Raw genomic sequence first — 20,011 nt, 5'->3', positions numbered from 1 at the left:
ATATATATATACACACCAAGCTGTCATAAACATACTTTACATGATAACTTGCCATAATATTTGGAAAGTATTCGTTACAGGACTTTGGGCATCATCAAATCATCTGGATCCCCCCTGATAAAAAGTGTTCTTAAGTCACTGCTGTACCTGGAGGGACCATTCTAATTGGCCTCGCAATGTACCCGAGGGTTAAATTAATTTATGTGAGTCTCACAGCTGGGCAGCTGCCCAGCACTATATACTAGCAGCTGTTTGACACAAGAAACCAAGAATAAGATTTTCTTGCAGCAAAAATAAATTTTTAACAATGTCGTGCATTTCCACAGAGGCAAAACACAAGATATGATTTCTGTATGAGATGATTGTGATAGAAGCCTCCTCGGAGGAAGGGTGTCATTTTCTAAGTCAAGGCTCTGTCCTGCCACATTATTTAAGCACAACATGACATGGAAATATATTTAATAGGATTTGGCTACAGGCAGAAAGTCTGAAAAAAAAAGTACAGGGATTCTAAGAATGTGCTGTTGAGTTATGCATGGAATTCAGAATTTACTAGAATCGAAATCCTTAAGACACTCTTTGGCTCATAACAAAACAAAACAAGACAAAACAAAAATTCCTCTCAAGTGTAGCTATACTGGTATTCTCATTATAATAGCCGTCATATTCCCCAGAACCACCGAGAAGATCAAAAATGCATCTTTATATTTACTTCACAATTCAGCTCCACTGAGACTATTTTTATTCAGCACATACTAAATAACTGGCACTTTACCAGACTCTTTGCAACTTCCTATTTATTAGTAATAACAGATAGCTGTAGCACTTGCTTGGGTGCACTTTGTTTCTATAATTTTGCACCAATATTGCAAGGTAGGTAATTATGTTCTTGCCATCTTTGATCCAAGTGTTTGGAGCACAATGTGATAGTGATTCACCTTGCACCATTCAGAGAAGAGCAACCTGTAGGGACAGAGGAGCAACAAGACAGGAAAAGCCTGGATCCCTGCAACACACTGTGGAGCTGAGCCATCATTCCAGCTCTGACCAATTACCCCAGGGCTATAATGTGAGGAGGAGAAACATCCTCTACTTTGTTTAAGCCACTGTTATTTTGGTATCTCTTTTGCATATGGGTCAACAATCTATAGTCCAGCTAATGTAGATCAAGCACAAAATTGCAATCTAGGACACTTAGAAAAGAGGGAAATTCTTATTTTCAGGCAAAGAAAATAGATACCAGTAGAATTGTTGGGTAACTGCTGGGAAGGAAAAGAAAAACACAAAATTCCCATTGTTTAATTGACAATTATCATATGATCTAAAAGAGAATAAAAAGTATATCCCAAAAGCCAAAGAATGCAGGAAAGAACAGAGCTAGGTCATGAATCCTGAATCTATTACATAATGCAAAAGTTAGGTTGGACAAAAAAGAATGTTTTCAGGGAGAAAGACAATTCTAGACACATGGTAGGCACAAAGCCAATATTTATAAATTTAATGAACATATTGGCCTTTTAATCAAAATATTATGAGTTTAACATTAATCATTTAGACCAGTGGCCAGCAAAATTTTTCTTTAAGGGTCAAATAACAACAACAATGACAATAATAATAAACATTTCATGCTTCGTGATCAAGCATATTATGTAGTTGTTTGTATAACCACTTGAAATGTAACCATTTAAAACATTTCTTACCTTGAGCCTCAGACCAGATGTGGTCTGCAGGCTGTTTGTCTACCCCTAATTTAGACCAAGGGGGCAATAGAGGACAGTTGTCCTTCAGTACCCATGAGGGATTGGTTCCAAGAACGTCTAGTCTCCCTTTCCCCTCAGATACCAAAATTCGAGGATGCTCCAGTCCCTTATATAAAATGGCATAGTATTTGCATATAATCTATACACATCCTCCCTTATATTTTAAATCATCCCTAAATTACTTGTAATACCTAATGCGATGTATATGCTATGTAAATAATTGCTGGCATGTGGAAAATTCAAGTCTTGCTTTTTGGAACTTTCCAGAATTTTTTTTTTTTTTTTGCTTAATCCTAGCTACGTGACCTAGGGCAAATTACTTGCCCTCTCTGACCCTCAGCTTCCTCATATACACGATCAAGATACTGTTTACTTGACAGAATTGTTATAGGGTAAATGTAGTCATAGGTACAGAAGGCTTGGCACAGTGCCTGACAGAAGAACAGACTCATTGGTGGGTGAATATTTTATTGTTATTTTGTAACCGGTGGTTTCAACGTTGTTAGGTTTTTTGTTTCGTTTTAAGGGTTTTCTAAATAGATGGCATCTCCCATTGCCTGTCCTCCTTCATTCTCTAAGGTATCTTCCCTGTTTACTTTTCCATCCCTTTTTGAGGGCTCTTCTCTGAGAGCCCTCTTGCTCTTGTCTTGCTGGGGTCTGCATCTGCTGTCAGCATAGCTAGCAGTCCTGGCCTTCTAGCACAAGGAGGCAGCCCATTCTTCATCCTTCTGGATGCACCTCATCTTAGAGGATCAGCTGCCACCGTGGAAGGTCTCCTCCTCCCAGCCAAGCCTCAGAGGACCCTCCCCTGGGGAAACTCTGCTTTTGGACGGATGCTCTCATCAGTATTTCTTTTTTTTTTTTTGTCAGTGGATTTTAGTATTTTTTTAACATCTTTATTGGAGTATAATGGCTTGACAATGGTGTGTTACTTTCTGCTTTATAAAATAATAAATCAGCTATACATATACATACATACACAGAGCTGATCTCCCTGTGCTATGTGGCTGCTTCCCACTAGCTATCGGTTTTACATTTGGTAGTGTATACATGTACATGCCACTCTCTCACTTTGTCCCAGCTTACCCTTCCCTCTCCCCATGTCCTCAAGTCCATTCTCTAGTAAGTTTATTTAGCATCCTCAAAAAGCCCTCCATCAATTACAAGGAAAAAAAAGTAAGAAAAAGCAGCACAACTTTAATATTGCTAAATATATTCCAAAATAGTCCCTAAATGTCAAAATAGAGGCAGTTACATAACCAAAAATATATGGATTGATCATTATGTAGTGTCCTTCTTTGTCTCTTCTAATAGTCTTTGTTTTAAAGTCTATTTTGTCTGATATGAGAATTGCTACTCCAGCGTTCTTTTGGTTTCCATTTGCATGAAATACCTTTTTCCATCCCCTTACTTTCAGTCTGTATGTGTCTCTAGGTCTGAAGTGGGTCTCTTGTAGACAGCAAATATATGGGTCTTGTTTTTGTATCCATTCAGCCAATCTGTGTCTTTTGGTGGGAGCATTTAGTCCATTTACATTTAAGGTAATTATCGATATGTGTGTTCCTATTCCCATTTTCTTAATTGTTTTGGGTTCGTTATTGTAGGTCCTTTCCTTCTTTTGTGTTTCTTGCCTAGAGAAGTTCCTTTAGCAGTTGCTGTAGAGCTGGTTTGGTGGTGCTGAACTCTCTCAGCTTTTGCTTGTCTGTAAAGGTTTTAATTTCTCCATCAAATCTGAATGAGATCCTTGCTGGGTAGAGTAATCTTGGTTGCAGGTTTTTCTCCTTCAACACTTTCAATATGTCCTGCCACTCCCTTCTGGCTTGCAGAGTTTCTGCTGAAAGATCAGCTGTTAACCTTATGGGGATTCCCTTGTGTGTTATTTGTTGTTTTTCCCTTGCTGCTTTTAATATGTTTTCTTTGTATTTAATTTTTGACAATTTGATTAATATGTGTCTTGGCGTATTTCTCCTTGGATTTATCCTGTATGGGACTCTCTGTGCTTCCTGGACTTGATTAATGATTTCTTTTCCCATATTAGGGAAGTTTTCAACTATAATCTCTTCAAATATTTTCTCAGTCCCTTTCTTTTTCTCTTCTTCTTCTGGAACCCCTATAATTCGAATGTTGGTGCGTTTAATGTTGTCCCAGAGGTCTCTGAGACTGTCCTCAGTTCTTTTCATTCTTTTTTCTTTATTCTGCTCTGCAGTAGTTATTTCCACTATTTTATCTTCCAGGTCACTTATCCGTTCTTCTGCCTCAGTTATTCTGCTATTGATCCCATCTAGAGTACTTTTAATTTCATTTATTGTGTTGTTCATCGTTGCTTGCTTCATCTTTAGTTCTTCTAGGTCCTTGTTAACTGATTCTTGCAATTTGTCCATTCTATTGTCCATTCTACCTCCAAGATTTCGGATCAACCTTACTATCATTATTCTGAATTCTTTTTCAGGTAGACTGCCTATTTCCTCTTCATTTGTTAGGTCTGGTGGGTTTTTATCTTGCTCCTTCATCTGCTGTGTGTTTTTCTGTCTTTTCATTTTGCTTATCTTACTGTGTTTGGGGTCTCCTTTTTTGCAGGCTGAAGGTTCGTAGTTCCTGTTGTTTTTTGTGTCTGTCCCCAGTGGCTAAGGTTGGTTCAGTGGGTTGTGTAGGCTTCCTGGTGGAGGGTACTAGTGCCTGTGTTCTGGTGGATGAGGCTGGATCTTGTCTTTCTGGTGGGCAGGTCCACGTCTGGTGGTGTGTTTTGGGGTGTCTGTAGACTTACTATGATTTTGGGCAGCCTCTCTGCTAATGGGTGGGGTTGTGTTCCTGTCTTGCTAGTTGTTTGGCATAGGATGTCCAGCACTGTAGCTTGCTGGTCGTTGAGTGAAGCTGGGTGCTGGCGTTGAGATGGAGATCTCTCGGAGATTTTTGCTGTTTGATATTATGTGCAGCTGGGAGGCCTCTTGTGGACCAGTGTCCTGAAGTTGGCTCTCCCACCTCAGAGGCACAGCACTGAGTCCTGGCTGCAGCACCAAGAGCCTTTCATCCACAGGGCTCCTTAATTTGGGATGATTCGTTGTCTATTCAGGTATTCCACAGATGCAGGGTATATCAAGTTGATTGTGGAGCTTTAATCCGCTGCTTCTGAGGCTGCTGGGAGAGATTTCCCTTTCTCTTCTTTGTTCTCACAGTTCCCAGGGGCTCAGCTTTGGATTTGGCCCCGCCTGTGCGTGTAGGTCGCCGGAGGGCGTCTGTTCTTTGCTCAGACAGGACGAGGTTAAAGGAGCCGCTGATTCGGAGGCTCTGGCTCACCCAGGCCGGGGGGTAGGGAGGGTCACGGAGTGCGGGGCGGGCCTGCAGCGGCAGAGGCCGGCGTGACGCTGCAGCCTGAGGCGCGCCGTGCGCTCTCCCGGGGAGCCGTCCCTGGATCCCGGGACCCTGGCAGTTCCAGAATTTTTTTAAAAAAATTTTTTGGTCCACCATTAGTTGAATCTGAGGATGCGAAACCCATGGATACAGAGGGCCAACTGTACTAAGCTGACTCAGTAAAAGATCTGCAGTCTAGGGCTTCCCTGGTGGCGCAGTGGTTAAGAATCTGTCTGCCTGCCAATGCAGGGGACACCGGTTCGAGCCCTGGTCCGGGAAGATCCCACACGCCACGGAGCAACTAAGCCCGTGCGCCACAACTACTGAAGCCCGTGCACCTAGAGCCCATGCTTGGCAACAAGAGAAGCCACCACACTGAGAAGCCCACGCACCGCAGTGAAGAGTAGCCCCCGCTCGGCGCAACTACAGAAAGCATGAGCGCAGCAACAAAGACCCAACACAACCAAAAATAATAAATAAATAAAACTAAATTTATAAAAAAATACTATACTAATATCAATAAAAATAATAACATATTAAAAAAGATCTGAATTCTAAAAAATTAAAAATAAATATGCAGTAAATCAACCTTTGATGGGTCCCTATTTATTGGAAGCCCAAATTTTCTCATGTGACTCTTCACAAGGTGGCCCCAGGTTGCCTTCTTGGTCTCACCCATAGATCAATCAGACTGCTCATTATTTTCAAATCACATACACCTTTGCTCATGCTCCTTCCTTTGCCCTTTCCTGCCTTGCTTGCCTAGATAATTCCCTTGTACATTAAATCCAGTTGACAATATTACCTCTTCTGTATAACTGTCTCTAGACCTTACCCCTACCTCATGCTCTAAGTCAGTATCACTCCTCCTGTGCTCTGATACTACTTCATTCATGCCTCTACTATATACTTTTCATGTGTACAAAATATGATGATTTATATTTCTCTCTCTCCCAGATTTTAAGCAGGGACTCGGTTTTACTTTGGCACCATGGGCAGTGTGCACCTCACAGAAGTATTCATTAAAAACAATACTGTTTATTGAGTCTCCTTTGTGTCCAGTACTGTGCTAAGCTCTTAGAAACGTTATCTTATTTAATTCCCACAACATCCATTTGAGATAAGCTTTAACTTCCTCATTTTACAGAAGCCCAGAAAAGTTAAATAAATTTCTCATGGCCTCAGAGCCAGTAAAATGACAAAGCTCGAACAAACCCAGTTCTGATGGACCCCAAAGTCCATGATCTTGACCTGTTATGTTGATGCATTGATTGCTGAACAAGCAAATGAAATATGTAACTTAAATTAGGCTAATATCATTTCCTGCTGAAGCACTTCTAGGATCTGTTTTAATTTTTTTTTTTAATGAGAATGTTTCCTAGTTAATATTATAGGTACTCAGAGGCGACAGAACCTAAGAGATCAACTGGTCCAGCTCCCTTCTTTTTCAGATAATTAAACAGTAGCTATGAGAAAGCACTTTTTTTTTTAACATCTTTATTGGAGTATAATTGCTTTACAATGGTGTGTTAGTTTCTGCTTTATAACAAAGTGAATCAGTTGTACATATACCTATATCCCCATATCTCTTCCCTCGGGCGTCTCCCTCCCTCCCACCCTCCCTATCCCACCCCTCTAGGTGGTCACAAAGCACCGAGCTGATCTCCCAGTGCTATGCGGCTGCTTCCCGCTAGCTATCTATTTTACATTTAGTAGGAGAAAGCACTTATTTTTAACCCAAGATCACACAACTTAAACCCTGGCCTCCTGCTGTGTAGTCTCAAACTTTCTGGGTCATCCCTTGCCATCTCCAGCATGTTCACAAGGCTGTCACCTATAGTCAACCTTGTTCCACATCACTGAATTGGTAGACTCAATGTTAATTTTTAAAATAAATGTTGAAAATGAAGTCTTTACAGTAAGTTAAAATTGTTCTTCCAATTGCACACAAATTAATAAAATAGACAAAATTGCCTTTGCCTTCAGTTTGGAATAACATCTGAGAGTGGGCTTGATGGTCCTCTCTAAGAGGACCCTTCCAACCCTCTGCCACTAGGCTTACTCTTAACGTCGGGCTTACCACAATGCATTGTCTTTGGTTGTTCGTTTACCTGTCTCTCTCACTAGATTCTGAGCTCCCCAAGAACATGGACCACAATTACATCCCTATTACCTAGCTCAGTTTTTGTCACAGAGTTGATGAAGATCTGTGAAGATTTACTGACTTAGTGACTTGAGGTTGGACCTAGGAGATATGGCCGAGGGAGACCAGTAGGGTGGCTCTTCTGGGCTATGGGTGTTATTTGGAACTTACGGAAGTCATCATCGTTGCATATTTCCCTGTTCCACAAAGTATTTTCCTTAAAAAGTTGTTAGAAAATTCCTGTGAGTGAAACTTTGGCACTTTTTTTCCCTAAGCCTGAAGATATTAGGAGAATCCAGGTGGTCAAATTCAGTGTAATCAGCGTTTCTCAGGGAACATTGTGAATGGATGAATGGAGACTGATTATACAGTAAACATTTAGATTCTGATTATTTCATATTGACATTTCAGAGCAGTAAATATTTTTATGCTGGATTCAGCCTATACCATGAAAATAACTCCCTCGATGGCAGAGTCTACACATATAATTGTATAATTTAATACTTTCATTTAAAACAGTTCTTTTAAAAATCTTTTAGATTTTAAAAGAGTAATTTCTTATCTGAGAAGACTCAACCTTAGACTCTCTGGGCCAGAGACTAATTAGGCTTTCACTAGGGAAATGGAAGGTTCATTTTTCTGAAATTGACTATTTTGATTTGGGTATTTTCCATTCCTAGTGCCAATCAAACCCACATGGAAGCAGTCAAAAAGAGTTAAAATAGAAACCTCCATGGAGGGACATCAAGTGGATAGCTTTTGGTTTTGCTGAAAAAAGGGTGGTTTCAGACATTTACTACCAAGAACAGGAACAACCCTAAAGGGCTGTTGAGGAAATGCATGTTGAGTAATAAGCAGACAGGTTTTGGAAGAGAACCAGCTCAGAAGATTATTAAAGTTATGGGTATGCTGGGCGTGGGGGATGTTTTAAGCCACCTGGTCTCATAAACTCATAAGTAATTGTATCGCAAGTATTCATGAGCATTTTACAGAAGGCAATTGAAGAACTCTTCTGCATTACGAGTCTAGCACATCTCCTAATTTCCAGCACTTGTAAAAGACCCAAGAAGAGAAAATGTGAGCTATGATGTCCATTTCATTAGTGAGCAAATTGACAGTCAGAGAGGCTGGATGACTGACCCAAATGACACAACTAATAAGAGTTCATGAAAAACGCTTTCCCTTATACTACTCTGAGAGGTGAGATGACCTAATTGGGAAGCAGGTGAAGAGTAAGTAGGCATGCTCTGTTCATCTCCACTTTTCCTCTTCCTTCTTTGGGAGCCAGTAGTCTTGTACAAGACATGAGTTCTCTGTTCCACCATGCCATCAGTCTCACCTGATCCAGGAGTCAGCCTAATTCTGGGATTCCACCAAAGGGACCACTTAGCTAAAAGAATAAAGCCACATCCTCTGACATGTCCTGCATCATTAATAGAGATGCTATTCTGGCCTCCATCTGTATTCTTTTACTTTATTGTTTAACATGCTCAGTACACAGCAGGGAAGAGGGACGCTATTTATTGTGCCCATGGAGACTCCAAAAGTAACTTACAGAGAGTCAGGATTCGAGTTCTTCAAAGCTCACTCTCTAATAATTTCTCTAAAATCACCACTCTGGTGACAGCAACAGTAATAATCACCAAATAATCTATAGGCTCCCCTACATCTTCCTGCCTTTCCTATAGTTAGTTTGGGGCCCTGTTACAAGTTCTGATTCATTAGCCTATAAGCAAAAATGATGTGTGTCATTTGGGGGTAGCAACAGTCCACTGCACCATATGCTGAGATGGTGGCATCACCATCTCCCTATAAGAGGTAAAGAGCCCAGAGATCCTGGTTCCCTGAGTGACCACATGGAGCAGTCTGTGTTCTCTAGTCATATGGGGCTTCATATGAGTAAGAAAAACAAACTTTTCATATGTCAATACCCCCATCCAGAGATTTGGGAGTTATTTTGTTTCAACAGCATGGCATAGTTATACCTTACCAGGAACTGACTAAGGAAATAAGGGCCAATGTAGGTTCTGGATATGGACAAGCTGGTCACAAGGCTAACACAGAAATAGCACAGCAAATAAGGAAGCTTGGCAGAGTCATGATAAAACAACAGTGTCAGCCTAATCATCATTCCTTAATAAGGGTGTTCCTACTACCTTAGCTATTACCATGTATCTGTCTTACTCATGAATTAAAGTCTAACCTCTTTGAGGACAAGGATGATATCATAGCCATCTCCATGCCCTCTGTACCCAGCACAGTTCCTGGGCATGTCAAATTGTCAGTATATGGATGTGGAACAGAAGCGACATGAAGCATTGGTAATTAATACCAGAGCTGCAGTGGAGTTATTATGTCTTTGTATTATTTGTAATTATCATTAGCATAAATTATATGTCTATTCATCATAAATATATACATATATTTATGTTTAAGTTAACTATTTAGTAAACTGAATATTGTTCATTATATAATAATCAGGCTTTTATTTTAAACAGGCATTTGTGTTCCAGAGGTCACGCCCATCGATGCAATTGATTCAGATTGCCCAAGTGAAGGAGAGAAATAAAAGCTTTGTGTTTTGAAAATTATTAACAAAAATATCTAAAGACTCAAGAGGAGATAGAAAGAAATTTGAAGCTGGAAGGGACAAAGAGCCAAGCCAGTAGCAGAGCAGCACCTAGAGGTGGAGAACACCACTTTAGAAAATAATAATTCTGTGCATCTGTAAGGACCAAGGGCTAAGGATTGGAGCCAAGGTTACAACTGAGGGTGGAACAGAGCATTTAAGGCATGGAGTAGAGCTTTGCTGGAAGACAAGCCAGCAAACATAGCAATGTAAGTCAAGGAGACACTGCCATAGATGGAGAGGCAGTGTGCATAGATGAAGGAGAAGCAGATCTGTTCCCACGCTGACCACCACCCAGGAAAGTAATGCTGTATTTCACGCCAACCCAGAGGAAGGAGATTCTAGCTGGCTTTAATGCAAACTGAACAAATAAAAAAGATATGATAGCTCTTATATGCCAAGGTTATGGAGCAATTCGTTCCTGTTACATTCTTAAGGCAGTGTCTTAGGTTCAGGGATGGATTACAAAAGAACATTTGGCAAGATCCTTGCCCTCAAGAATTCAACTAGTTATCTGGGAAAAGAAAAGGTAAAAGGTAACTACTGGCACAGGAATCCTTTAACCCAAGGAAAAAACCCAGCAACCTCAGCTTGGTAGCCTTGCCTGTTAATGACATGCCTCCAAACTACATCTCTTGTATTTTCTACCATGAACCTTTCTCTTGCCAACTCCAAGTTCTGGTGAAAACTGGTGATGTTTTCACTAATTTCAAAACATGCTATGTCTTTTAAAAGACTTGAATTGCTGTTTCCTCTGCTTGGAATACCTTCGTTTGCCTAAGACATTCCTATTCAACCTACAAGATCTGGTTTTGATTTCTCTTCCCTGATGCTCTTTTGGTTCTCTCAAGAAAAATAAACAGATACATAGATAGATACATAGATAGCTCTTATATCTATACCTTATCTATTTATCTACCTACTGACCTACGTAGAGAGGGGATATTAATATTATTGAGCTCATATTATGTGCTTGCTCTTATGGCCTGAATTGTGTCCTTCCAAATTCATGTGTTGAAGCCCTGGCTCCCTGTGACTGTGATTTGGAGACCAGTACTACAAGGAGATAGTTAAGGTTAAATGAGGTCATAAGGGTGGGGCCCTGGTAGGATTGGATTAGTGATCTTAGAAGAAGAAACACCAGAGAGCTTGTTCTTATTCTGTGAGGACACAGCAAAGGTGAAAACACAGTGAAGGTGGCCACCTGAAAGCCAGGAAGAGGGCTCTTACCAGAATTCAACTATGCGGGCACCCTGATATTGTACTTCCCAATTCCAGAACTGTGAGAAAAAAATTTCTGTAGTATTTTGTTACAACAGCCTGAGCTGACTAGGACAGTCAGTGTTTTCTTTCTTACGTTGTGCCTTCAATGACTCTAACCACCAGAGTAGTGGGTATCATTCCCCCTCTTTCACGAAATGGAGACCAGAGCTCTGAGGGTGAGATTATGTCCCTGTAGGCAAACAGTGGAGTGGAGATTTGAACCCTGGAAGGCCTGTGCTCTTTCTCCTCCATATCCCTGCATCCCAGGCCTTCCTCTGGACTGTCAGGCAGTGCCTAGTACACCCCTGGGTGATAGCAGTCTTCACAGCACATGACAAGAATCTATTTTCCATGTTAAAGAGTGTGATAAAATTACTCGTAAATGGTAGAATTATTTACCCCAGAGAATCTGAACAACCAAATTGATAGATCATCATAATTAATAAGAGGTATTCACATCAACTGTTACAGAAGTCCAGAGACATGGAGAAATCCTTTGGGCTGGGTAGGGTATACTTTCAGCCAAAAAAAGAAATGTGTTTTAAATGCTCATTCTTTGCCAAGTACTGTTATTCACTGGAAGAAGAAAAGAGATTGCACTGGACCTCCCCTCATGCTTGAGTAGAAGTAAACATTAAATACTAATTTTCTGTTCTCATGTGTCATTTGATTGGGGTCTGGTCAGCCTGGGCTACACACTGGAATCATTTAGGAAACTCAAGAAAACATTGATGTCTGGGTCGCACTTCCAGAGGTCTTTATTTCATTGGTCTAGGATCTTGCCTGGTTATCAAGAAGCTTAAAAAGCTCCCCAAATGATTCTGATACACGGCCAAGGTTGAAAATCAGTGTACTAGCAACACAGAAGGAGGAGGGGGATTCCAGGTTTAATAGAGAGAAGGAGAGAGACAGAGGGAGGAGGGAGAGAGAAAGAGGAGGAGGGTGAGAGCAGAGCAGAGGCACATAGAAGCAACTTTCACTCCCATTCCCCATTTAGCGGCATTTAACAAGTGCCCATATTGTGAGAAACACGGCAGAGGACCTATTAATACAATTCAGAGAGGATGCATTAAGAACTAAAACAACGCAAAAATCAAACACCATTGTTTATTTAGTGAATGTCTTTCAAGGGGCTGTAAGTACTAGAAAGACATTATCTTAATAAGCTCCCATCATCTCTGCCAGGTAGGGGGCAGGTTAGGCTTTTATTAAATGATGCCATATTGAAGTACATTCTTTGCTTAAATCAGAAACTAATGTATAATTATATAAACTATGGGGACCAGTTATACACTTAACATCGTAAGGATTCTAACTCAACTTAGCAGAGGAATGCTGCCAGATATGGAGTCTCAGGGGATAGGCTGGGAAAAGAGACCTGTAGAGAGGCTGAAGGAATAAAGAAGCAATAAAGTAGTAATGGCATTATTATCACTGTCACTATTATTCAGCCTTACGGTGCCAGGCATCCTGCTCAGTGTTTCCCATGTATCCTCTCAAGTGTGCATTCTATTTTAAATGGTATTCCCATTTTATAGAAGAAGAACATGGTACAGAGAGAAGTCAAACAACTTGCTCAAAGGCAAACAGCTCCCAAGTGGCCAAGTTAGGTTTTGAATCTAGGGCTGATGTGAATGAGACTCAAGCCCATTCTCTTAATCTTAGGCATTCTTTTAAGGGAGGATGAGGTAGGGAGACAAGTCAGTGAGGATGAAGTCAAGAAATTAAAATTTCCCTCCAAGTCTTGAAATCAGAACAGGTTCTGTAGGTGAGGTGGTCGATGGGGATGGTTTAAAGAATGAGCAGGTAGCCAATAGCTAAAAGCATCTAGACTGTAGATCTCAGAACAAAGGCCTCAGAATGAAGACCTCAGAATGAAGGGATTGTAGGTGGAAAGGCAGAGGACCACTTCTTCATCTTCAGCCATCCCAGGAGCACTGTTGGCAGTCTTCACACCATGGGATGGGATGAGGGAGAAAGAGTGGTTACCATGCACTAACCACTGAATTAAAGTTTGTGTTTTGACTATATAAACTTCTTCATCTAATATTATGCTAAGAACACTTGTGAGCCATGTGTTGGGTTCAACACCCATACACACCTGTTTGGTATTCCAGGATACCATATATATTACCATATATACAAAACAAAGTGAGAGAGTCAGATAATTTTCAGTTGAAGCCCTTGGGAATAGCAACAGGAATCAGAGTTCCTGGTGTAAACCCAGCATCAGCCCATTCCTTCACTTTTCAAGTTTAAGGTACTATTTATATTGTGCACTACCCACGGGCCAGGCATTATGCTAAGTGCTTGAAATACATCATCTCATTTAGACACCACAAGAACCCCAGGAGCTGGTACTGTTACTAGCTTTGATTTCCTGATGAAGAAACTGAAGCTTCAAGAGTTAAATGGGCTCATCTGAGATCACACAGCTTGTAAATAGTTGAATGGGGATTAGAACCCAGCTCTTCTTGACTCCAAGGTCTACGCCCTTAGCCAGTATAATGGAAACGGCAATATGGTAGATGTTACCTCCCCATGGGCATTATAGCCTATGGGCTTTCATTTTTTGCAAGTTTAGTATGAGAAAGTAGAATCTGGTGACAGCTACAAAAGCAAACGTTAGCTTTATAGTTAGATTAAGAGATAAGATAGGAAAGAGAAGAATTCCAAGGTACTCAGCAATGGCTAGTTCCCATCCGGGGTACTATGCTTTAGCTCTAAGCCTACGTTTTTAGAGAGATGGTGTATGAGTTTCCTACAGCTGCTGTAACAAATGACCACACATTTACTGGCCTAAAACAATACAGATTAATTATCTCATAGTTCTGCAGTCAGAAGTCTGACACAGGTCTCAGGGGGTTAACATCACAGTATCAGGAGGGCCTCATACCTTTCTGAAGGCTCCGGGAAGGAATCAGTTCCTTGCCTTTTCGTTGTCTAGAGACCACCCACACTTCTTGTCTATGAATGTTCTCCTTCCCCCATCTTCAAAGTATTTAGCAACAATGGTTGAATCCTCACAGCACATCATACCCTCACTCCAGGGACCTGCTTCTGACATCGTATCTCTTTCTCTAACTCGTCTTACGCCCCCTTATTTCACTTTTAAGGGCTCTTGTGATTACATTGGGCTGAGAATTATCTCCTTATTTTAAGGTCAGCTTATTAGCAATCTTAACTCTATCTTGAACCTACATTCCCCCTTACCATATAAGGTGAATATATACAGGTTCCAGGGTTTAGGACATGAACAACTTTGAGCAGGGGGACTATTATTCTGCCTGCCACAAATGTTGACAAACTAGATCACAAGTCAGAATGATGTCTAGGGAAGCAAGAAGATGGCTGAAAACAATGCAGTAGTACAGAAAGGATTATAATGAAAAGTGACAGTCCTTTGTCTACTTCCTAGCCATAGTCTCACTTTCCAGAAGTAACTATTTTCAACCTGTTTTTCTTTTTTTGGGGGGGGGGCGGGGTATTTCTGCAAGTTACCTCTATATTTCTAGATTGAATGCTTATCAAGCTCTTAATTGCTGTCTCTGTATTTGCATTAGTTTTCCAGGGTTGTCATAACAAAGTTCTATAAATTGGATGGCTTAAGACAACAGAAATTTATTGTCTCTCATTCTGGAGTTTAGAAGTCAAAAATCAAGATGTTGGCAGGACAGTGCTCCCTCTGAAACTTTTATAAAAGAGACTCTTGCCTTGACTTCTGCTGCTTCTTATGGTTTTTCAGGCAATCTTTAGTGTCCCTTGGCTTGCAGCTCTATAACCCCAATCTCTGACTTTGTCATCACACAGCATTCTCCCTGTATGTCTTTGTGTCTTTAGACGGCTGTCTTCTTATAAGGACACTAGTCATATTGGATTATGGGACTACTCCACTCCAGTATGGCCTCATCTTAACTAATTACATATGCAACAACCCTACTTCCAAATAGGTCACATTTTAAGGTCCTGGGAGATAGGACTTCAACATGGCTTGTTTTGGGGGGGACACACTTCAATCCATAACACTACTGTCTATGCGTTTCTGCAGCGACCAATGAAGACATTAGGAAGAATATATGGAGAAACAGGGGCTCTTTATTTAAAATAATAACTAAAAGGAGAGGCAGCTGGTCCAAGATGCCAGGAGAAAAACATGGATTGGTACCACATTAAAAATATGGTAAAGAAATAAGAAGAGTATAAACCCAAAGCTATGTCAAATACAGAAAGGGAATCATGAGTAGATGAGAGATTTCAAAAAGTTTCTGAAAAACAGAGGGTAGAGACTAATTACTGATGAATGAAGAGAACCCACCTGCACTACTGAATTCCCAAGAGTTTTCATACCTGGAAAAGTAAGTGTGATGGAGGATGTGGGGTGAGATGTGAGGATGAAAACAGGGAGACTAACTAGAAGCCTGGAGATGGAGCAATAGCCCTATACCCCCGATGCACTAAGTAGCCAGCCGACAGGCATCTGACCAAGACCGGCCCCTGCTTGCTCACCTCAGCAACACCGGCCAGACTACAAGCCCCACCTCCTCAGAGCCCTTATTCGGCTTCGTTTAGTCTCCTCCTGAAACAGGAGCAGAAAACCAAAGATGCTCAGCTACCTGAGGAACGCTGGCAACATGAAGGAAAAGATCATGATAAAAAGCCACAAAAATATTCAGGAAACAAGAAAAATTTTAAAAACCTCACTAGTTTATTTTAAAACATTCATAAAGATATTGTAATCATTAAAAATGATGCATTTTTAAAGGTAAAAATAAGAACAAACTCTTGGACATTAAAAATGTGATTGCCAATAAAACAATGAAAGAAAAAGAAAATGTGTAGTAGAGTATGAAAATAAGGACAAAGAAATAAGGTTAAGAACAAATGTTCTGGGCTTCCCTGGTGGCGCAGTGGTTGGGGGTACGCCTGCCGATGCAGGGGACATGGGTTCGTGCCCCGGTCCGGGAAGATCCCACATGCCACAGAGCCGCTGGGCCTGTGAGCCATGGCCGCTGAGCCTGCGCGTCCGGAGCCTGTGCTCCGCAACGGGAGAGGCCACAACAGTGAGAGGCCCGCGTACAGCAAAAAAAAAAAAAAAGAACAAATGTACCGAGAGAAAATGAGTCCTAACTTAAAATTCTTTGTTAATTAAAAGTGAGGGTAGACTTAGAACTCAGGAAGGCAAGGACTCAGGAAGTTCACCTGCCTTTCTTAGGAAGCTATCTTGTAAAACAAGGTAGTAAACAAAGAAAGAGAATGCCGAGAGACCCCTATGACAGAATATCCTACCCAAGAAGGTCACAGGACAACAGCTGGAAGATTAGAAGCATCCAGATTGGCTCAGGAGCCCAGGGCTAAGGAACGAAGTCACCAGGTAAAATCAGGTGCAGGTAGAGGTGAAGGCAGTGATGGGATTTGAAGAATTAAATAGTATCATCTAGGGACTTCCCTGGTGGCACAGTGGTTAAGAATCCACCTGCCAATGCAGGGGACACGGGTTCGAGCCCCGGTCGGGGAAGATCTCACATGCTGTGGAGCAACTAAGCCCGTGAGCCACAACTAATTAGCCTGCACTCTAGAGACCGCAACCCACAACTACTGAGCCCGCGTGCTATAATTGCTGAAGCCCACACACCTAGAGCTTGTGCTCCGCAACATGAGAAGCCACCACAACGAGAAACCCACACACCGCTCGTTGCAACTAGAGAAAGCCCGTGCATAGCAACGAAGACCCGGTGTAACCAATAAATAAATAAATTTACTAAAAATAAATAAATAAATAGTATCATCTAGAAGATGGGAAATGCTGGTACAAGTTGAGTATGAAAAAGGAGATTCCATTTAAACTTGATTCCTAATGTCTTGATTCCTTGATGCTAAAGTCTTTCTCTTCTGAGTGATGCAAGAATTGAGACCTAGGATCTAGGAGAAGGAGACCTAATCTGGACACGATAATTGGCTCTGCTGTGAACACTATTACATAGTGATAATAATTCAAGTTCCATGATTCATTTTTTTAATATATTTATTTATTTATTTATGGCTATGATGGGTCTTTGTTGCTGCCCGCGGGCTTCCTCTAGTTGCAGCGAGTGGGGGCTACTCTTTGTTGCGGTGCGCGGGCTTTTCATCGCAGTGGCTTCTCTTACTGCGGAGCACAGGATCTAGGTTCATGGGCTTCAGTAGTTGTGGCACACGGGCTCAGTAGTTGTGGCACGTGGGCTCAGCAGTTGTGGCTCGCAGGCTCTAGAGTGCAGGCTTAGTAGTTGTGGTGCACAGGCATAGCTGCTCCACAGCATGTGGAATCTTCCCAGACCAGGGCTTGAACCCGTGTCCTCTGCATTGACAGGTGGATTCCTAACCACTGCACCACCAGGGAAGTCCCCCATGATTCATTTTTAAGTTTAGGAATAAAGCCGCCAAGAATTCACTGAAGACTTAATCATGGTTGCAGGGTGGAAAGCAGATGCCATCAATTTGGGATGTAGTGGGGAAACATGGGTAGAAAGGTGAGGTCAGTAATGGCATCGTCTTACAAAATGAGGAGTAAAGAGAGACTGGATGTGGGTGGTGGGACAAGACATGGATGTGAAGTGCGCTGGGAGGAGCAAAGGTGACCCAGAGAGGAACCGGAATACCGACTGGGAGGAGTGGGTTTATGAAATGGACAAAATCCTCATCAGCCACTGCAGGGGTCTGCAGACAATATAGAGACAACAATTAAGAACTTGATAAGCAGTTAATTTAGACACATAGTCTGCAGAAAGATGCTCTCTCCTGCCCCGCTCCCCCCCACTCCCCCACCAAATGTGAAAAAGAGTTGGCTCTGGAGAGTGGGACTATGGGAAGGATGTAGGCAAGGACTGTCACTTTTCATCATAAGCCTTTCTGTCCTTAGGATTTTTTCCAATGCTGTGCATGTATTATTTTAGCAACATAAAAATACAATAAAATGTTTTTATTGTGGAAAATTTCAAGCATTTCTTTCTTAAATTTCTAAGTTTTTTTAAATTGAAGTATAGTTGATGTACAATAGTACATGTTACATGTGTACAATATAGTGATGCACAATTTTAAAAGGTTAAACTCCATTTACAGTTATTATAAAATTCTGGCTATATTCCTTGCATTGCACAATACATCCTTATAGCTTATTATATACATACTAGTTTGTACCTTTTAATCCCCTACCCCTATATAGCCCCTACCCACTGTTAACCACTAGTGTGTTCTCTATATCTGTGAGTCTGTTTCTTTTTTGTTATGTTCACTAGTTTGTTGTATTCTACATATAAGTGATACCATACAGTATTTGTCTTTCTCTGTCTGACTTACTTCACTTCACATCATACCCTCCAAGTCCATCCATGTTGTTGAAAATGGCAACATTTCATTCTTTTTTATGGTTGAGTAGTATTCCATTGTGTGTGTGTGTGTGTGTGTGTATACCAATATCTTCAAGCATTTCTATAAGAACGAGAAAAGGGTGGAACCCTTGTTATTCAGCTTCTCATTCTCATCAGTGGACGACTCAACTGCCAGTCTTGTTTCATCGATATCCCCAACCATTTCTCCCCTCCATATTATTTTGAAGTAACACCTACATATTATATATACATCCCTAATTATTTCAGTATATATGTCTAAAATATAAAAGTTCTTTTTTAACGTAAGCATAAACTATTAACATACCTTAAAAAAACTCCTTAATACTAACAAATATCTAGTAAACGCTCAAATTTCCATTATCCCCTAAATTTTAACAAATAATTTTAATGTGTAAATCTTTTTTTTTGTTTTCAAATAAATAAAAGACTTGCATTAAAAAAGGAGCCAATGGGCTTCCCTGGTGGCCCAGTGGTTGAGAGTCCGCCTGCCGATGCAGGGGACACGGGTTCGTGCCCCGGTCCGGGAAGATCCCACATGCCGCGGAGCGGCTGGGCCCGTGAGCCATGGCCACTGAGCCTGCGCGTCCGGAGCCTGTGCTCTGTGGCGGGAGAGGCCACAACGGTGAGAGGCCCGCGTACCGCAAAAAAAAAAAAAAAAAAAAGGAGCCAATTCAGTCTGTATAACTACAGAGAAAACAGAAATAGAGAAAAAGTTTCAGTGAAATATCAGAACTTCTCAATCAGGAGAACTTTTGAAATGAGCTGCCTTGGGAGGTCACAAATTCATGTCCTTCTAAACAGGCAAACGGAGCCTGGATGACCAGTTGTCTTAGGAGGGAGTTTTTTTCCTATGGTCCCTAATCATACCCCATTCTTTAACCCTAAAGACATTATGAATTCACAGAGAAACCTTACACCCGAAAGCTATTTGTCTATGAGTACAATTTTAGACAGTGTACTCAGAAGTCTTCTTTTCCTCTTCTCCTCCTTCTTCTTCCATTCATATATTTATCAGGTTTAACAGTTTTCCAAGCCTCTGCATTGCTTTCAGAAGCCTTAACTTCCCAAAAAACTGTAAATCATTTGAGGTTACGGACCTTACCTGTTGCATTGCTGAATCCCCCAAATTGAACACAGAGTAGATGCTTGTTTTAAACTTGGTTTCCGGGGAAGAGATCTGAGACCCAGAAGTCTGAAGATGGGAGGTTTACCAAGGGCTGCTCTCTGAAACCATATCTGTAGCAGATGTGGTAAGTAGGGCTGGCAGAGGGACAAGGTAAACTGTGACGCACTGGAACAGAAGCCTCAGCGGATCTTACGGGGAGCTGTGGGGTTGGGATGTCCCAAATGTAGGCAAGGGTAGGGTCATGGTACTCCATCCCATCAACTAATCATTGAATACAAGCTGTCTCTTAAGGCAGAGGTTTACCCTCAGGCAAAACAAGTCTTTTGTGCCAAGGGCAGTAGCTAGACAGGGACTCGG

The sequence above is a fragment of the Aethalodelphis obliquidens genome, unplaced genomic scaffold (assembly GCF_003676395.1).
Source record: "Aethalodelphis obliquidens isolate GAN/ISIS:26980383/991018 unplaced genomic scaffold, ASM367639v1 scaffold9, whole genome shotgun sequence".
NCBI classification, from domain to species: Eukaryota; Metazoa; Chordata; class Mammalia; order Artiodactyla; family Delphinidae; genus Aethalodelphis; species Aethalodelphis obliquidens.
The sequence above is the reverse complement of the archived record's forward strand: the minus strand, read 5'-3'. Positions refer to the sequence as shown.